Source organism: Notechis scutatus, chromosome 4, assembly GCF_049901735.1.
Source record: "Notechis scutatus isolate UNSWTSFEM ecotype Mainland chromosome 4, rNotScu1.2, whole genome shotgun sequence".
Lineage (NCBI taxonomy): Eukaryota > Metazoa > Chordata > Lepidosauria > Squamata > Elapidae > Notechis > Notechis scutatus.
In genome coordinates, this window is record NC_142012.1 from 166,878,791 (window position 1) to 166,897,506 (window position 18,716).

At 40.7% G+C, this 18,716-nt stretch overlaps 1 long non-coding RNA gene across 4 annotated transcripts in view; it reads left to right on the forward strand.

Moving 5' to 3' along the window:
• LOC148131028 (uncharacterized) overlaps nucleotides 1–18,417 on the forward strand; it is a 28,551-nt gene extending 10,134 nt beyond the window's left edge. Inside the window, exons 2-4 of one of the 4 annotated variants that reach the window (XR_015749544.1) lie at nucleotides 7,536–8,167; nucleotides 9,113–9,309; nucleotides 10,643–11,738. This is a non-coding gene — a long non-coding RNA (uncharacterized LOC148131028). Of the gene's footprint in view, nucleotides 1–7,535; nucleotides 8,168–9,112; nucleotides 10,372–10,642; nucleotides 11,739–17,962 lie in introns of those variants that run through there. The other 3 variants (XR_015749542.1, XR_015749543.1, XR_015749545.1) reach the window with 3 other exon arrangements.
• The last annotated feature ends 299 nt before the right edge of the window (nucleotides 18,418–18,716 follow it).

Sequence of the window (18,716 nt, forward strand, 5' to 3'; positions counted from 1 at the left end):
CTCTGGCCCTGAATTTGCAGGGTGGGGGGAGAAGCTGGCAGGAAGGTGGTTCTCGGGGTTTGCGCTTGGGCACCGCCTGCCAGTCTCCTAAAAGGCCTGGCTGAAGGTGCCACCCAGCCCAGATGAGAGGCTTCAATGGGAGTGAATGAGCTGCAGGAAGATGGTTGGTGGAGAAACCTCTCCTGATCTGTTAAAAAGCCTTTCCTTTTCTTCCCTTTATTTTCTTTTTTGTTTCTTCTTCTCTTCTTTCTTCTTCTCTTTTCTCTTTTTGTCTCTCTCTTTTCTTGCCTTCCATTTTTCTTCTCTCCTTCCTTCCTTTTTTACTTCCTGTTTTCTTCCTCCCCCCTTTATTTCTTTCTCTCTTTTCTCTCTCTCTTCTCTTCTCTTGCCTTCCTTCCTTCTTTCCTTCCTTCCCTCCCTCCCTCTTTCTCCCCCTCTCATCTTTCTTCCTTCCTCTCATCTTCCTTCCTTCCGTCCTGTTTTTCTTCCTCCTTTCCTTCCCCTCTCTTTTTCTTTTTCTCTTTTCTCTCTCTCTTCTCTTTTCTTGCATTCCTTCCATCTTTCTTTCTTTCTTTCTTTCTTTCTTTCTTTCTTTCTTTCTTTCTTTCTTTCTTTCTTTCTTTCTTTCTTTCTTTCTTTCTTTCTTTCTTTCTTTCTTTCTTTCTTTCCATCTTCCTTCCTTCCTTCCTTCCCTTTGATCTCACCTCCTTCCTGACCGTTCCTTTCTTCCAATTTTGCCCCCCTCCTTTCTTATTTATCTTTCATTCCTCCTTTATTTTTTAACCTCAATGAAGCAATTAAAAAAAACAAAATCCAAAGAAATACAATTTGCCTGACATGGCAATCTCTTGGTCTTGTTAGGGCACGAGTCAGGAGTTAAATGGCAGTTTTTCTTCCTTGGCAAACTTTTCCGTGGCACAGCGAACCCGCTCTTAAACCGAAAACACGTCTTTTAATCAGCTAGGAACACGCTCAATTAAAACTATTATAGAAACATTCCCCGTTCTTGGGCGAGCTGAGATGAGTGTTTTGTTGACGGACGCGCTGTACATTTCCACCAGGCTTTATAAACCAAATGGGGTTGTGTACATAGCACTTCACACACAAAATGCGCACACACGCACACAAACACATACGCCTCCTCCTCCTCCTCCTCCTCCTCTCACCCACTTCTGGATTCTCATCTCCTGATTATTGCTGCCGTCCAAAGAGGCCGTGGGCTACGCCTGCCTGGCCCACAAATCACAGCTCGCAACTCTGCCAGAAACTTTCAAACAGAAAAATCCTCCTTTTCTTTATTATTTCCTGAGAATTAAAATCACGAACCTGTGGAATGACGACTTCCTTCCAGAAATTGTAAGCGCTCCAATCACTGGTGGGTGGTTGTTTTTTTAAATTAAAGACTGGACAGCCACCTGCCTGGAAAGGCATGAAGGTGTCCTGCTTGAAGAGTGGGCTGGACTAGAAGACCTCTTGAGGTCCCTCCAGCTCTGTTATTCTCTGTCAATCTAGAACCCCAAAGTTTCATCCTTCTCCTTCGAGAAATATGAGCCCTGTTTGCTAACTAACCCCGTGAAATATTATACAACGTGGAGTTTGCACATGGGATGAAAAGCTCGCACTTGTTTTTAACCCCGTCAACGCCAATTAAGCCATCACTGGGCTGCTTTCATAATGCAGGTTTCCTGGGTAGCTGAGGTTCCAAATTAAATCTGGTTTGTTTTGTTCTTCTTGTTGTTGTTTCCCCCTCAGGGAATTTCAACCAGGGAGCATTATAAAAAAAAAAAGTTTTTTTTTTCTCTCTCTGCGAAAAGTCAAACTTTACTTCATTCTTTGGTAAGAAGGAGGAGGGTGAATTTGGGGTTACTGTTAGCAGCACCCCAGTGGGAGTTAAGAGGAGGAAGGGGTGTGTATTTCATGCTTTTGGGGGAGGGTAAGTCACACCTCTTGGTGCTGTTGGTCCTCTGTGATTGTATCATTGAACTATCAGCCAGAGGCTGCAGGAGGTGTTAAAAAAAGATTTTTTATCTTGCTCGACATTGAGCTTTTTCACTGCGTTTGCTTTAGGGCTGGTAAACATCACGAGCGCTTGTTAAAACTGGAAAAAAAAAAGTGATGGAGGTTTTATTTTATTTTTATTTTTATTGCCATCCAGCTAACCATCTCTTTTGCTCTCTGGCTCTCTTCTCTTTGTCCTTGGCTAAGAAGGAGCGAAATGTGGAAATGCTTTCCCTGGAAGGCTATTGCAATATCGGCGAAAACAAACTTATCTTGATGGTGCATCATCATCATCATAATAATAATAATAAAAAATCTGGGTGTTTGCCAGGGAGCCGGTTAGGATTTGAAATCGTGGAAAAGCAAACCGAGTTTGCAGGATTTGGGGCCTCCGTGTTATTGGGGTCCCCCCCCCCCCGGGAGGAGATGGTTAGAAATTTGGGAAGGTGGAAGATTTCTCAATTTTGGCTTTTTTCGTGCTGTCTCTTAAGGATGCTTCATATACAGTGGTGGGATTCAGCCGGTTCTCACCGGTTCAAGAGAACTGGTTGTTAACTTTCGGAGCAGTTGGTTGTTCAAAGAAATCATTAAGGCAAAGAACCGGTTGTTAAATTATTTGAATCCCACCATTGTTGATCTACCTAGACATGCTTACCTCCATGAGGGAGCCAAAACCTAACATTGCTAAGTGAATAAATGTGTTACGGGAGGTTTTTTGCCCCGTTTTTACCGCCTTTCTTGCCAACAGTTAACAAGGGAATCGTTGTCATTACGAAGTTACTAACACGATCGTGAAGTGAATCTAGCTTGCTTGTCAGAAGGTGGCAAAAAGGGAACACGTGTGACACTGAAGCTGTCATAAGTACATGCCAGTTGCCAAGCCTCTGAATTTGGATCCTGGGATCGCTGCAATGATTGTAAGTGGGAAAAACGGTCGTAAGTCACTTTTTCCAGTGACATCACAACTTCGGATGGTCACTAAAGGGATGCAAGTCGAAGACGACCTGTATATGAATCTACGGGGGAAAGAGTTTGACTATTTTATTGAACTGTTATTGAATTGTGTATTAATTAAAAGCAACATTTTAGATCGGGCTGTCCCCTTGCTTGACAGTCAGCGGTATATGCAAACAGATTTTTGGAGGATTTTTGTCCAGGTTGTTACGAAGCTCAACAGAAGACACCGAATGTTCAAATTTGGGAGGACAATTGACATTTTAATCCTATGTTATCGTGCTGTCTTCTAAGAATGCTTCGTAAACATGAATATTCAGAAGGGGGTATTTTCCTTTAATTGCATTCGAATTGTGAGAAAACATGAAACAGTATTTCAGATCCAACTTGTCCCCTCGCTGCCTGTCTGTTTTGCAAGATTAATTTGCATTTGTGTTTGATTTGGTGTTATTTATTTAGATACCCTATTTCTTCGCCGTCACAGAGGGGCTTTGGATGCTGCATGTACAATGCAATCAATATCTGGGAACAACGTAGAACGCTCCCATTAAAATATGAATAAGAATTTAAGCTTCAGAATTTTATTTCAGTTGTATTTATTAATCTGGCACATAGAGTTCATTCGTGTTCTCCATTTTCCATCAGCTCCTGCTAATAGCCGAGCTTTGAAAAATGCTCAAATGCTCTGGAAACAATATTCTGGATTTGGCTATCACCTCGCTGGTGCCCCGTTTTGGAAGAGGACTGTGAATCGAGTTTGATTTGATATTACTGTTTACTTTCGTATTTCCCCTTTCTTAACCTCCCGTCTCTCTCAGAGAGGGGTACTGGGTGGCGTACCGTGGAATTAATATATAAAGAACAACATTCACATTAAAATACTAACGTTCATTTAAGATTCAGAATTGTATTCAAATTGTAATATATTTTTGTTTGTTTATTTTCTATGTGTTTATTGTAATCTGTCCAGAAAGCTTTGGCTCTCGGTTGGTAATTTTTATTTAAATAAAGTAAATAATAAAATATGCATTATGCCTACATGTATGTATGTATGTATATGTATATGTATATGTATATGTATATGTAATATAATATATATATATACATTTTAATGCCTTTTCTTTGATTTATGCATTGCTCAGAGCAATGAGATGGCTGCTTGAACAGAGAAATAAATAAATTCTAGCTTCCTTTTGAATCCATTTGCATTGCATATGTTCTCAAGTGAGTTGGGAATTATTTTTCCTGGCATTTGGCTAACCTGACAATATATATCTTCAGGCTGGTGCTTTTGGGATCGTGCTTGTGTGTATCTTTGGTTATTCGGGTTTTCTCCCGCGTAAGATTGGAAGTAATCTTCTTCCAATCTTACGCAGGAGAAAACCCGAATAACCAAAGATACACATACCAATACCCGTGAGAACCTCAGAAAATATATATATATTCAACAGCTGTCACGAACACATTTTGAAAAGCTGGATGCCAATTTAATAAATAAACATAGAGTTCCGTGGATAAAAAATCCCTTTTCCCAGAGAAATCCAGCTCTGGAAATCAAATCAATACATAAAAATATTTCATGGAAACTCAGCACTCAGTCCTGACTTCTAGCCATCTACCCAAAAAAGACAACCCTACCTGTAACTTTACAAATTGGGGGATTAAGACAAATTATAATTTTAATTCTCATGCCTTGACTTTTCCCCCTTTGTCCTTCTCTTCCTCTTAAAGCTATACAAAAGTTCCCGATGCCATGAAACATAAATAAAATACAGGATTTCATTATTATTATTATTATTATTATTATTATTATTATTATTATTATTATTATTATTATTATTATTATTATTTAAAAAAAATCCTTTTAACTCCTGATTTTGCTAGACTACGACATAGCCCGAGTGGAGCTAAAAATATTTTTTTTAACAGGTTGGAAGCTGCATTCAGTCCTCAAAAGTCAAGGTGTATCTTTTAAAACAGGTATGTCTGGCTTTCCAAAGGCCAGCTTTCCATCCCTCCCTGCAAGGAATAAAACTCACTCGACCAAGTCCGGTAGTTGCCTTGTTTTTGCTAAAAGTTGCCTCGAGGCTTAAAAACTTTCATTTTCAGCTTGGAATGCCTTCCTTTTTTTTAACTTGGCTCTCTCCACAGCCAGCCATGATTCAACCAGTGTATTAACTCATTGAATGCAATGGCCTGGGACTTCAGAATGGCCGCTAACAAAGCATAGCTGGGTTCACACGACAGGTGAAGCCCGAAACAATGGGATCGTGGGCAGGCAGCAGCTTAAAACACAAACACACACACACACACTGAAATTGGTTGTGGAATTACAGCTTGCTAGGATGATTTAATGGTTGTTTGCAAAGACTGGAAAGAGCTTTCATGGTTAAGGTGCATTGGGAGGAAACAGCAACCCCAGAGTCGCTGGAGGTCAGTGAATACACACTTTGAATAAATGATGGTTTGTTTAGCACAGTCAGCCAGATGTTTAGATTGGAATTGGCACGTTTAATTACCTCTCGAGCCCTTCCTTCGACAGATGTTGCTTCATCAAATGTAATGTTATTAAAGGGCTCGTGCTGATTTTGTCAAGGGCAGGAGTTCGAGGGGTTATTATTATCGTTGGTCACACTGTCAGCCAGATGTTCAAGACGGGCTTTTGTCCCCCCGGCGAGTCCTTCCCAAGGATCCGGGATAGACAGATGTGGTCTAATAATATTTAAAGGACTCGCAAGATGTCAGCTGTTCTGATGTTTCAGTTCCAGCTGCTTTTTGCAATTGACCGATGCTGATTTTTGTCAATGCCGTGGAGGCTCGAGGGGTTGCATGATGGTTGTTGTTGGTTGCACAGTCCACCAGATGTTCAGACTGGATTTGGCCTTTTTGTACACTTATGGGGTCCTTGTTTCATGGTGTTCGTGGTCTCCTAGCGGGATGTAAGCTGTTCCGAGCCCAGCTGCCTTTTGCAATTGACTGATGCCGATTTTTGTCAATGCCCACAGTTGTTTTAACTAACTATTTAGGCTGGATTTGGCATTTTTTTTTTTATCCACCTATCAAGTTATTTCCAAGTGGAGATTGGATGCTGTTAAAGACCTCATTGCAGGATGTCAGCTGTTCCGAGTCAAGCTACCTTTTGCAATTGACCGATGGGGTTTTTGTCAATGCCGGTGGAGCTCAAGTGGTTCTGTTGCACAGTCAGTCCGATGTTGAGACCGGATTTGGCATTTTTATCTACCTCTTGGGTCCTTCCCAAGGACCTGGGATGGGCCAATGTTGTGTTTTGATAGTGTTGATAGTTGCTGGGATGGATGTAAGCTGCTCTGAGTGGAGCTGCCTTTTGCAATTGACCGGTGGTGAATTTGTCAATGCCGCTGGTATTCAAATGAATATCCAGATATTTTGGGATTGCACCCCAGGCGCCTCTTAGCATTGGTACTACCTCTTTGATTTCTTCTGCCATGGTCGTTCTACTACAGGTCTTTGTATTTCTTTATCTTCTCCAGTTCTTTCTCTTCTCTTCTTCTCTCTCTCCAGATATACTTGACTTACAGCGGTACGTTTAGTGACCATAAAGCCCTGGAAAAAAAAATGACTTATGACCGTTTTCCACACTTGCAACCGTGGAAGCATCCCCGAGATCACGTGGTTTACATTCAGAGGCTTGGCAACTGACTCGTACTTATGACAGTTGCAGCGTCCCAGGGTCACATGACCCCCTTTTGCCACCTTCTGACCAGCCAAGTCCATGGGGAAGCCAGATTCACTTAACAACCATCTAACTAACTTAACAACCACGGCGATTCACTTAAGAACGGGGGCAAGAAAGTTTGTAAAATGGGGCAAAACTCACTTAATAAATGTCTTATTTAGCAACATAAATTCTGGGTTCGATTGTGGTACTGCCACGTCCTCATTATTATTATCTTTATTATTATTACCTGTGTTTCCCTGAAAATAAGACCCTGTCTTATATATATATATATATTTTGCCACCAAAAAAGACACCAGGTCTTATTTTCGGGGGACGTCCTCCACTGACTAACCTCAATTGCCTGCGTTGCCCCCGGCCTCCTTTTCGCTGTCAGAGGCCTTCAGGAACTTCTTCTGCAGCTGGCAAGGCCTCTGAAGCCGATAATGGAGCTCTGGATCGATCCAGAGCTTTGTTCTCAGCTCCAGAGGCCTTCAGGAAAGCCTGGCCAGCCTTGCCGGCTGCAGAAGAAACGGGCCGGCCAGGCAGGTGTCAGGGTGTGCGAGACCTGGCTACACCTGTCCAAAGGTAAGTAGTAGGGCAGCTCCACCCCCCCTTCCCCATCCTAGTTTAATTTTTACCTGTCCACTCTGGAGTGGGAGGGATTTTAATTAGGGCTTATTTTGGGCGTACACGTACAAATCAAGCTACCCTTACTTTCAGGGTAGGTCGTATTTTGGGAGGAAACTGGGTATATTGAAAATCAGACACAGGGCATTCAAAAAGGAAAGCATGAAGTTTTAATCACCATCTGGAGAGACAGTTGCTCATTTCTAGCAAGATTCTGTTTCTGGAAAGTCCATTCACTTTCTTCCTTTTTTTTCGACAGAAACTCTGAATTTTTTTTTAAGAAAGGGGAATGAAACGCAGCGGAGCTGGCGAGCCGATTTCTCCATGTACAGGACCCACCGGAGTGGTGTCTGGTTCCTTTTTTTCCCCTCCTCTCCGAGCTCCGTTTGCGAAAGGAGGGATAGAGGATGCTCACCTCAGTCTGCGCACAACGGCCCCTTTGCAAAGAGAAAGTGAAGGCCTCACGAAGTTGGGTTGTGGAAGTGAAAGGCAGGCACCCAAGGGTTTGCAAAGTGATTTCGTTGCGGAGTGAAAACCATCTGTAGTGTGGCATGAACAGGTTTGTGCATTTTGATATTCTTCTGATCCACCATGGATTAAAAGACCCCATGTCACAATTATTATTATGGTTGTTGTTGTTGTTTTGCCATCGATGGTTGCAAAGCTTTCATCCTGCTATTTAATTTTAATTTAATCAGAGCTGGCTTCTGTCCTGGATGTAGTTTCCATCCGTTGCTTCCTGCCCTGCCTTCAGGTGCTTTGGAGAATAATTTGACCCCCTCTCCTTTGGGGCAGCCCCTCAGAACAACAGAATAGCAGTTGGAAGGGACCTTGGAGGTCATCTAGTCCAGCCCCCTGCTCAAGCAGGAGACCCTATTCCATTTCAGACAGGTGGCTGTCCAGTCTCCTTTTCTTTTTTAAAATATATTTTATTTGTCATATTTCACCATAAAAACACATTTCCGCTCTTTACAGCATTCCAGTTACGGTGTTCACTTAGAATAGAATAGAATAGAATAGAATAGAATAGAATAGAATAGAATAGAATAGAATAGAATAGAATTCTTTATTGGCCAAGTATGATTGGACACACAAGGAATTTGTCTTGATGCAAATGTTAATATGTTACATTAACATACTTTATAAATATATCTGTTACTATTTCTATACAATTATATACTTATCTCTAAAGATAGGCTATAGCAGTATTTACAGATAGATAGATAGATAGATAGATAGATAGATAGATAGATAGATAGATAGATAGATACATAGATACATAGATACATACATAGATAGATATAAGATAAATAGAAATAAGATAGATGATAGATAGATAGATAGATAGATAGATAGATAGATAGATAGATAGATAGATAGATAGATAGATAGATAGAAGATAGATAGATAGATAGATAGATAGATAGATAGATAGATGATAGACAGATAGATAGACAGACAGATAGATAGATAGGTCTAGGTGTGTTCGGGTCTTTTCCCGTGTAAGATTAAGAGTATCTTGGCGACGTTTCAGCGAGGTCCCACTTGCCATCCTCAGGCTGGTGCTTTCGAACACCTGAACACACCTAGACCTACATACCTGTACCCGTGAAAATCTATGAAAACAAATACACACACACACACACACACACACACACACACACATTTCTTACTTTATCTCCTACCTACTTTTCATATAGCTCCTTTATATCTTCTTTCTAGCCAATTATACCAAATATTCTAAATGTTATAGTACTCTGTTTCTTCTCTATCTTTTAATTCCACGGATTCCATGTTAATTTCCGCACACTGAAAAACTGTTTTTATTATCATTAGGTCTCTTCTTAAAAACCTCCAGTGATGGAGCAGCCACAACTTCTGGTGGCAAGCTGTTCCCCTGGTTAATTGCAACCTCACAACCAGCAAATCCGATGGAGAATTTCAAAACGTTTTTGCTTTCCATTCCTTCGCTGTCTTCATCCAAGGAAATTGAGCAGCTGGATTATTGAGCCAATCTCTTCCAGAGCCCCAAAGTAAGAATGAGATCCTGACATAGCAATTCCTGCTCTTGCAAAACCTCTCATAAAAGAGCCATTCGGGGAAGGTTTCAAACTCTGCAAAACTGCAAACCCATTATTATGAAAAAAATAAAATTGATAGGAGCCCTCCCCAGAAATAAATCTTAAGTCCTTGATTTTTAATAATGCAATACGAATGCACTTTTAATATTGCGGTGTATTTTTTTTAAGAATGTCATTTTAATGTAATGCTATCCAGGAGATGGTGTCACAATTGTTCATTTATTAGCTGTTTTTATAGTTCAATCCAGTCTAAGCATCTGGCTGACCGACTGCAACAACAACAATAAAATAATAAATAAAACACAATAAAAATTAAAAACATAAAATTAGCAACGAGTCCTTTAACAACCACATTTGCCTTGGGAATACATACAGCTGGACAGAAATGCCAATTCCTGTCTGAACATCTGGCTGTGCAACAAACCATGATAATTTATGTATTTATTCAGCATTTTAATGCATATTTTAATGCATATTTATGGCATAAAAGATGGACTTACAAGGTATATTAACATAATAATAAACATAACAAATAAATAAATAACAGCCTTGTTTTATAAAAAAAATACTTAGCTTGGAATTGCTTATGTTCTTAAGACTATCTTAATAATTCTTAGGACTGGAATTATTCAATTTCCACCAATTTCTTAGACTGCAAATCTAACTAGGATTACAACAATAATAAAATTTGAATTTATGTGCCACCCAACTCCAAGCCATTATGATCTTACAGGTTTTTCCGTTCCTAGAGCCTCTATTTAGAAACTCTTTTCATTTGGTACAATCATGCAAATGTTAGAACAGACCAACATCCCGACGAAACCAGAATTGGATGTTAGGAAAGAGGAAATTGGAAAAGGAATATAGGAAATTCATATTGCATTGCAAGATCGTTGCATGCAAAACATTGGGAAAGCAATGCAAAGCCTACAGTGGAAACCAGGATTTTAAAACTCTCAGAGCTGGCAGAGGTAGTGAAACTGACCGGTTTGGTCACAGAGAGAAAAAAACAAACCATAAAAAGTTTTTCAAAAATGAAAATAAAATAAAGAGTGAAAGCTGATATAGACTTTTTGCTTAAAGAAGTAAAAAAAAAAGAAACAAATTGAGCATTTCAGGATTTGGAGATTAAAAATGAGACTTGGAAAAAGTTTCAGAAGACAATTGTTCGAGAGAAAGATGGGCCAAAGGCCACAATTTCTACCACAATTTCTGTTTTTGTTCCCTTTTGTTTCCTTTGTTTCTTGTTTTTCTATTTCTGATTTTTCTTGTTCCTGTTTGTTAGATTTTATGACGCTGAATTTCTTTTTTGAGAGAGGGAAAATCCATCCAGATTTTATTCAGAATTGTTCCTCTCTTGACTGACACCTGTCGCCAAGCAGCTGATGGATCTAACGCACGTAATCACCAATCTTTGATACCCATCCGTCCAATCACATACAGTGGTCCTTGACTTATGACCAAAATAGGGCCCAACAATTCTGTGGCTAAATGAGACATTTGTTGACTGAGTTTTGCCTCCATTTTACGACTTTGTTGGTTGTTAAGTGAGCCACATGGTTGTTAAGCAAATCCGGCTTGCTAGAAGGATGCAAAAAGGAATCACCCAGTGACCCAGGGACACTGCAACCGTCATAAGTACGAGTCAATGGCCAAGCCACTGAATTTTTATTTTTTTTGGTAAAAAGTTTTTTATTTTTATCTTTTACAAACATCTCTTTTGGTGAATGGTGTGATTCCAGGTTTTTACCATTCCATACAAACAAGACCATAGTTACATATTTATCTTTCATATTCAGATTATTATCGTATCATTACATTTTCCATTTTCTGTAAACATTCTTCTATTTTTCACACTTATTTTATCCATTTTCAAGTCATATCTTAACTTATTCTGTTTTTCTTTAATTGTAAACATATCTTTTTTATATAATATCTTAAAATTCGTATTTCTTAATCTATGTTCATTATGCTTTTATACTTTTATCTGTCATATTTGCAAGTTCATCGCACACTCTTGTTTCATTATTCAATAAATTCCATCTTAATTTCCAAACATTTTCCCCCTTAATTGCCCATTTGAGTGCACCACCCTTTTGTCTTATACATCATTCAGTTTACTCCCCTTTAGCCATATTTAAAATTCCCATAATATAATCATTTTTAGTTATCACCTAAACGCTACATATCACATATACATTTTAGGTTAGATTCCACATGGTATTCTATCCTTTACCTGATATTAGCACAATTGAGAAAGTCCAGAAATATTTCACAAGAAGAGTTCTCCACTCCTCTACTCGTTGTAGAATACCTTATGCCACCAGACTTGAAATTCTAGAACTAGAAAACCTTGAATTACGCCGTCTTCGGTCTGACTTAAGCATGGTATATAAAATCATACATTGCAATGTCCTACCTGTCAATGAATACTTCAGCTTCAACCATAACAACACAAGAGCACACAATAGATACAAACTCAAAGTTAACCGCACCAAACTTGATTGCAGGAAATACGACTTCAGCCACAGAGTGGTCAATGTCTGGAATCCTCTACCCGACTCTGTGGTTTCTTCCCCAAACCCCAAAAACTTTAACCTTAGACTGTCTACTATTGACCTCACCCCTTTCCTAAGAGGTCTGTAGGGGCGTGCATAAGCGCACCAACGTGCCTACCGTCCCTGTCCTATTGTTTCTCTTATTCTTCTTTTATTTTTCTTATATGTACCCATTTCATGTATTCACAACTATGTATACACTTATACTTATTATCTTGTAAACAATTGACAAATCAAATAAATAAATAAAAATAAATAAATAAATTATTTCAAATACATCGATCTTTTCAGCTAATTGTAGAAACTGATATTGATCTTTTTAGTACAATTCCCATAGTTCATTTGAAGTGTATCCTTAGCCAAGCCTCTGAATTTGGACCACGTGAACTCGGGGATGGTGCAACGGTCGTAAGTGTGAAAAATGGTCACAAGTCACTTTTTTCAGTGCCGCTGTGGCTTCAAATGGTCACTGACAAACAGACAAACACAATTTCTGACAGATGGGAGTATAAACAGATGGTCGTAAGTTCGAGACTGTCTGTATCTCCCACCCTAGGCCCCTGATATTGTTCATGGACAACCAAGGTATCACACACAGCTAGTCCTCGAACTTACGACCGCAACGTGTATGTGGCCAAACGAGAAATGGGTTAAATTGGTTAACGACCTTTCTTGCCACCGTTGTTAAACCAATCGCTGCCATTCGTAAATCCGTCACACCATCATAAACACGAGTTCAGTGGCCAAGCCTCTGAATTTGGATTGCGGGGAATGACACAGTCGCTAAGTGTGAAAAACTGGTCTTCGGTTCCGTTTTCTCAGTGCCGTTATAACTTCAAACCGTCCCTAAATGAACGGTTGTAAGTCAAGGACTTGGGTATCACTGAATTAATCAAGGCACAGGGACTGAATGTCCCGGGATTTTCCCCTCCTCGTAGGTTGCTCTCTATAACTTGCACAACAAACCCTTTCGAAACCGATTTTTGAGTCATATTTTCATTTTCAGCTACAGCAGCCAAGAGCCCAGGCTGCAATTTTCATTTCTGCTATCGCTTCTCGCCGTGATGAAGCCGGTTCCAAAAACCCATCACATCCTGGCACATCAAAAGGGGTGGAACGTTTTAATTTCAGATTGAAAGGGACTTTGGAGGTCATCTAGTCCAACCCCCCCCCCAACCCAAGCATTTCTGACCAAGGGCAGTCCAGTCTCTTCTTGGAAGCCTCCAGGGATGAAGCTCCCACAACTTCTGAAGGCAACTTTTGTTCCATTGAATATAGAATAACAGAATTGGAAGGGACCTTGGAGGTCATCTAGTCCAACCCCCACCCCACCCAAGCATTTCTGACCAAGGGCAGTCCAGTCTCTTCTTGGAAGCCTCCAGGGATGAAGCTCCCACAACTTCTGAAGGCAACTTTTGTTCCATTGAATATAGAATAACAGAGTTGGAAGGGACCTTGGAGGTCATCTAGTCCAACCCCCACCCCACCCAAGCATTTCTGACCAAGGGCAGTCCAGTCTCTTCTTGGAAGCCTCCAGGGATGAAGCTCCCACAACTTCTGAAGGCAACTTTTGTTCCATTGAATATAGAATAACAGAGTTGGAAGGGACCTTGGAGGTCATCTAGTCCAACCCCACCCCACCCAAGCATTTCTGACCAAGGGCAGTCCAGTCTCTTCTTGGAAGCCTCCAGGGATGAAGCTCCCACAACTTCTGAAGGCAACTTTTGTTCCATTGAATATAGAATAACAGAGTTGGAAGGGACCTTGGAGGTCATCCAATCCAACCCCCCAAGCAGGAGACTCTACACACCATTTCTGACAGATGGCTGTCCAGTCTCTTCTTGAAAACCTCTATTATTCCTCGTCTGGCCTTCAGGGGTGCACATGGCTGGCTCCTATTTAGCTGGTTGTCCACTAAGACTCTAAGATCCCTCTCACAGTTCCTGCTATTGAGTCCTGGTTTCACCCAGTCTATATGTGTCCTTTTTACAGGCCTTAGTTCACTTAATGTTCCTCTTGTTTGCCAGGATAGAAACAGAACAGAATAGAATAGAAGAACAGAATTGGAAGGGACCCTTGGAGGTCATCTAGTCCAACCCCCTGCTTAGGCAGGAAACCCTATCCCCTTTCAGATAAATGGCTGTCCAGTCTCTTCTTAAAAACTTCCACTGTTGGAGCGTTCACAACTTCTGGCAGCAAGCCATTCTACTGGTTAATTATGCTAACTGTCAGGAAGGCTTGGAGGAAAAGATTGGAGTTGCAATGATTATTCTGCAATAATAATCAATGAATAAGGTGCTTTTTTCTTTCAAGAGGCAACTGGACTTCCTTGATTTTTATTTTGATGTTTCGCTTCTCATCCAAGAAGTTTCTTCAATTCTGATTGTAAGTTCTGTCAGTTCCATTCCATCAGAAGTGAAGAAGCTTCTTGAAGGAGAAGCGAAACATCTTCAAAAAAACCCCCCAAGGAACTCCAGTTGCCTCTTGAAGAAGAAAAAAAAAGCACATTTGGGACAAATGTGACCTTGAGGACGGAGAATTTCCATAGGCAATAAAAAAATAAATTGGCAGGGATCGAATCAGATCCTTAGACTAGACTAGACTAGACTAGACTAGACTAGACTAGACTAGACTAGACTAGACTAGACTAGAATAGAATAGAATAGAATAGAATAAATATTGGAATGAAGAGAATGGAATAGAATAGAATGGAATGGAATGGAATGGAATGGAATAGAATAGAATAGAATAGAATAGAATAGAATAGAATAGAATAGAATAGAACAGAACAGAATGAAGAAAATGAATAGGAATAGAAGAGAATAGAATAAATATTGGAATGAAGAGAATAGAATAGAATAGAATAGAATAGAATAGAATAGAATAGAATAGAACAGAATGAAGAATATGAATAGGAATAGGAATAGAAGAGAAGAGAATAAATATTGGAATGAAGAGAATGGAATAGAATAAGGAATAGAATAGACCAGACCAGACCAGACCAGACCAGACCAGACCAGACCAGACCAGACCAGACCAGAATAGAATAGAATAGAATAGAATAGAATAGAATAGAACAGAATAAAGAAAATGAATAGGAATAGAATAGAATAGAATAGAATAGAATAGAATAGAATAGAATAGAATAGAATAGAATAAATATTGGAATGAAGAGAATGGAATGGAATGGAATGGAATGGAATAGAATAGAATAGAATAGAATAGAATAGAATAGAATAGAATAGAATAGAATAGAATAGAATAAATATTGGAATGAAGAGAATGGAATGGAATAGAATAGAATAGAAGATTACAAGATAATAGGTATAAGTATGAACATAGTTATGAATACATGAAATGGATACATAGTTTATTTCTTTATTTAGTTATTTTTGTCAATTGCTTACAAGATAATAGGTATAAGTAAAAACATAGTTATGAATACATGGATACATATAAGAATAATAAAAAATAAAAGAAACAATAGGACATGGACGGTAGGCACGATTGGTACGCTTATGCACGCCCCTTACAGACCTCTTAGGAAAGGGGTGAGGTCAATAGTAGACAATCTAAGTTTAAAGTTTTTGGGGTTTGGGGAAGAAACCACAGAGTCAGGTAGAGGATTCCAGACATTGATCACTCTGTGGCTGAAGTCGTATTTCCTGCCATCAAGTTTGGTGCGGTTAACCTTGAGTTTGTATCTATTGTTTGCTCTTGTGTTGTTATGGTTGAAGCTGAAGTATTCAACTCCCAGAATCCCCCAGCCAGCCTGCTTTAAGAGGGGTGGACTTCAACTCCCAGAATCCCCCAGCCAGCCTGCTTTAAGAGGGATGGACTTCAACTCCCAGAATCCCCCAGCCAGCCTGCTTTAAGAGGGATGGACTTCAACTCCCAGAATCCCCAGCCAGCCTGCTTTAAGAGGATGGACTTCAACTCCCAGAATCCCCAGCCAGCCTGCTTTAAGAGGGATGGACTTCAGCTCCCAGAATCCCCCAGCCAGCATGCTTTAAGATGGGTGGATTCTAACAGTTGAAGTCCACCTATTTCAAAGTTGGCAAAATTGAGACACGCTGCTCTCTGTTGTGAACAGCAGAAGGAGGAATTCTGGGAGTTGAAAGCTGCCACAATTGCTAAAAGCTATCTCAACCCATAGTAAGTGGGCGGGAAGAATGAGGCTGTAGTGTGCTCAACTTCTTCTCCAGAACCGCCTTATTACAGATAAATCTCAGTTGACATTGAACATTGAAACCAGATTTGTTCTCAGGCCGGGCCTTTCCTGCAAAGTTTTTGCAAAAATATTTTTAAAAGATTCTTTAAAAAGATACCTTCAGTTGTGCACCACTTGAACTCAGGACCCTGTTCAAGAGGGAGGCTCCCCCCTCCACTTTAGGAATGCCCGCATTTCAAACTTTGGCAATTTCCAAAATAACTCTGATCTTTCAGTTTTTATCCCTTTTTCAGTTATTTCTTGAATCCAATTTAGATGCCGCTATCCTGAGTTGACTCTGAGTGGCAGATTTAATTTACTCAAATCGATCTAATTTTGTTTTTAATCCTCCACCTAATGGCCCCAACTGAGCCCCAACATTCCGTGGCTAACCGAGACGGTTGTTAAGTGAGCCTTCTTGTCTCACTTTGACCTTCCTGGCCACCATTGTTAAATGAATCACTCCAGTGGTTAGTGGCTTCCCCGTGGACTTGGCTTGTCAGAAAATGGCAAAAGGGGATCATGTGACTCTGGACACTGCCATGCCAGTTGCCAAGTCTCTGAATTTTGATCACGTGACCCCAGGGATGCTACAATGGTCATAAGTGTGAAAAATGGTCCTAAGTCGCTTTTTATTTAAATGCTCCTGATCTCAACGCTTAGGGCTGTGATGGTGGCACACAGAGCCATTTGGGTGGGCAAGCGAGCCCCAGCCAATCTTACCTGCACTTCGCATGCGCGCATTTCCCAGCTGATTTTCAGCCCATTTGAGGCTGTTTTCACTCTACTGGAAGCTTGAGGGAAGCCTCTAGAGCAGTGGTAAGCTAACCTTTATGGGCTCCTGTGCCAAAAATTGTGCGCGCGCTTGCATGCTCGCGCTCGAGTTCCAACCCCCAGAAGGCAATGCGTGCCCCCCCTATGCATGTGCACGCAATCCCCCCCAAACTCACACCCACTGCCCCCTTACCTGCACTGCACCTCATAGCTGATTTTCGGCTGGTTTGAGGCCTTTTTCGGCCTCCCAGAGGCTTGAAGAAGGCTTCTGCAGGCTTTTCAGGCCCAAAACTAGGCCCGTTTCATCACTTCCGGTATTTCCGGAAAAATGGGAAGTGATGAAACGGGCCTAGTTTTCGCCTGAAAAGCCTGCAGAAGCCTGCAGAAGCCTTCCTGAAGCGTCTGGGAGAAAGAAAAAGGCCTCAAACCGGCTGAAAATCAGCCGTGAGGCGCGCGCATGCGCAATGAGGTAAGTTTGCCTTCAGCTCGCGTGCTGGCAGAAATGGCTCTGCGTGCCACAGGTTCGCCATCACGGCTCTAGAGCCTCGGGAGGCTGAAAAACGGGCCTTCTAGAAATACCGGAAGTGCCGAAACGGGCCTGTTTTCGGCCTCTCGAGGTAGCAGAGGCTTCCCTCGGGCCTCGGAGGGTGAAAACAGCCTCAAACAGGCCAAACATCAGCTGGGAGGCGCGCACATGCGCAGTGCAGGTAAGGGCGTGGGTGGAGGGGTTGCATGTTGTGGTGTGTACTTTCAGCACACCACAATCAAAAAGGTTCGGCATTTCTTGTGGGGTGCATGTATGATATATTTATTTCAACATATGTTCCGTCCAACCTGGGCATATGTCTAACCCAAACCCAATTTTTGTTCATTTTAATTCTAGTTTTTATGAGGTTGTAAGCTGCCAGTGGTCGCTGGCTAGCGAGATGAGCGACAGATAAATTAAATTAAATGGGATTACTTTCCCTTCCTTTTTTTCCAAAAACTGAGTTTGTTCCAAACGGTCAACGAAGTTTACAAATGTCAATACTGAGCAAATAATGCATTTATTTGATACCAACAGATCTCGTGGGTTCAAGCAGGAATCCATGGATGCCCCAACGTTCTCGTTCAAGGTCTGCAAGAGAATATCCATTATTCTTTCTTTTGGGGGTGCGAATTTGAGCGTCGGAAGTGGAGACCGGAAGGTGGCTTCTGTGATGGGCGGAGCTTGGACCGCCGCGCCTGCCATTTTGACTTTTTTGACTTCACCTGGGTCTGAGAAGGCAGCGGGACTTACCTGTCCTTCACCGAGAGGAATAATTGCATTGTGCAATTATATGTATAAAAATATATGTATATTTTTAGGACTGCAAGGAAGTGAACAAGCTTTTAAAGCACTTGGGAAGACAATGCTTGATTAAACCTGAACGATCAAGTTGATGGGTGAATTCATCATTATTGTTTTGCCTTTTGTACTTGATTCCCTAAAAATGTTCCTTTCCTTTATTGTTATCGAATAAAAAAATATAGAAGGTTGTCCTGTTCCCAAGAAAATCTCTTTTTTCTTTTTTTTGTCTTTTTGCTTTTTTTTTTCTGTTTCTTTCAGGAATTTTTCTCTGTTTTTTTTCTTTCTTGGTCTCTTTTGTTCTCTCCAGTCAAATCTAAAGCTGTGATATTTAATACTTGTTGCATCTCGACTAAAAATTCACTTTATCTCTTAAAAGACAGAATTTAGCAGACCCCCACAGTTTGAAAATATTTAGGTCAGATTTAGCAGACCACAGCTTGATAAATGCCCTTGAGTCAGACAAGATCATGGGTAGTCCTCGACTTAC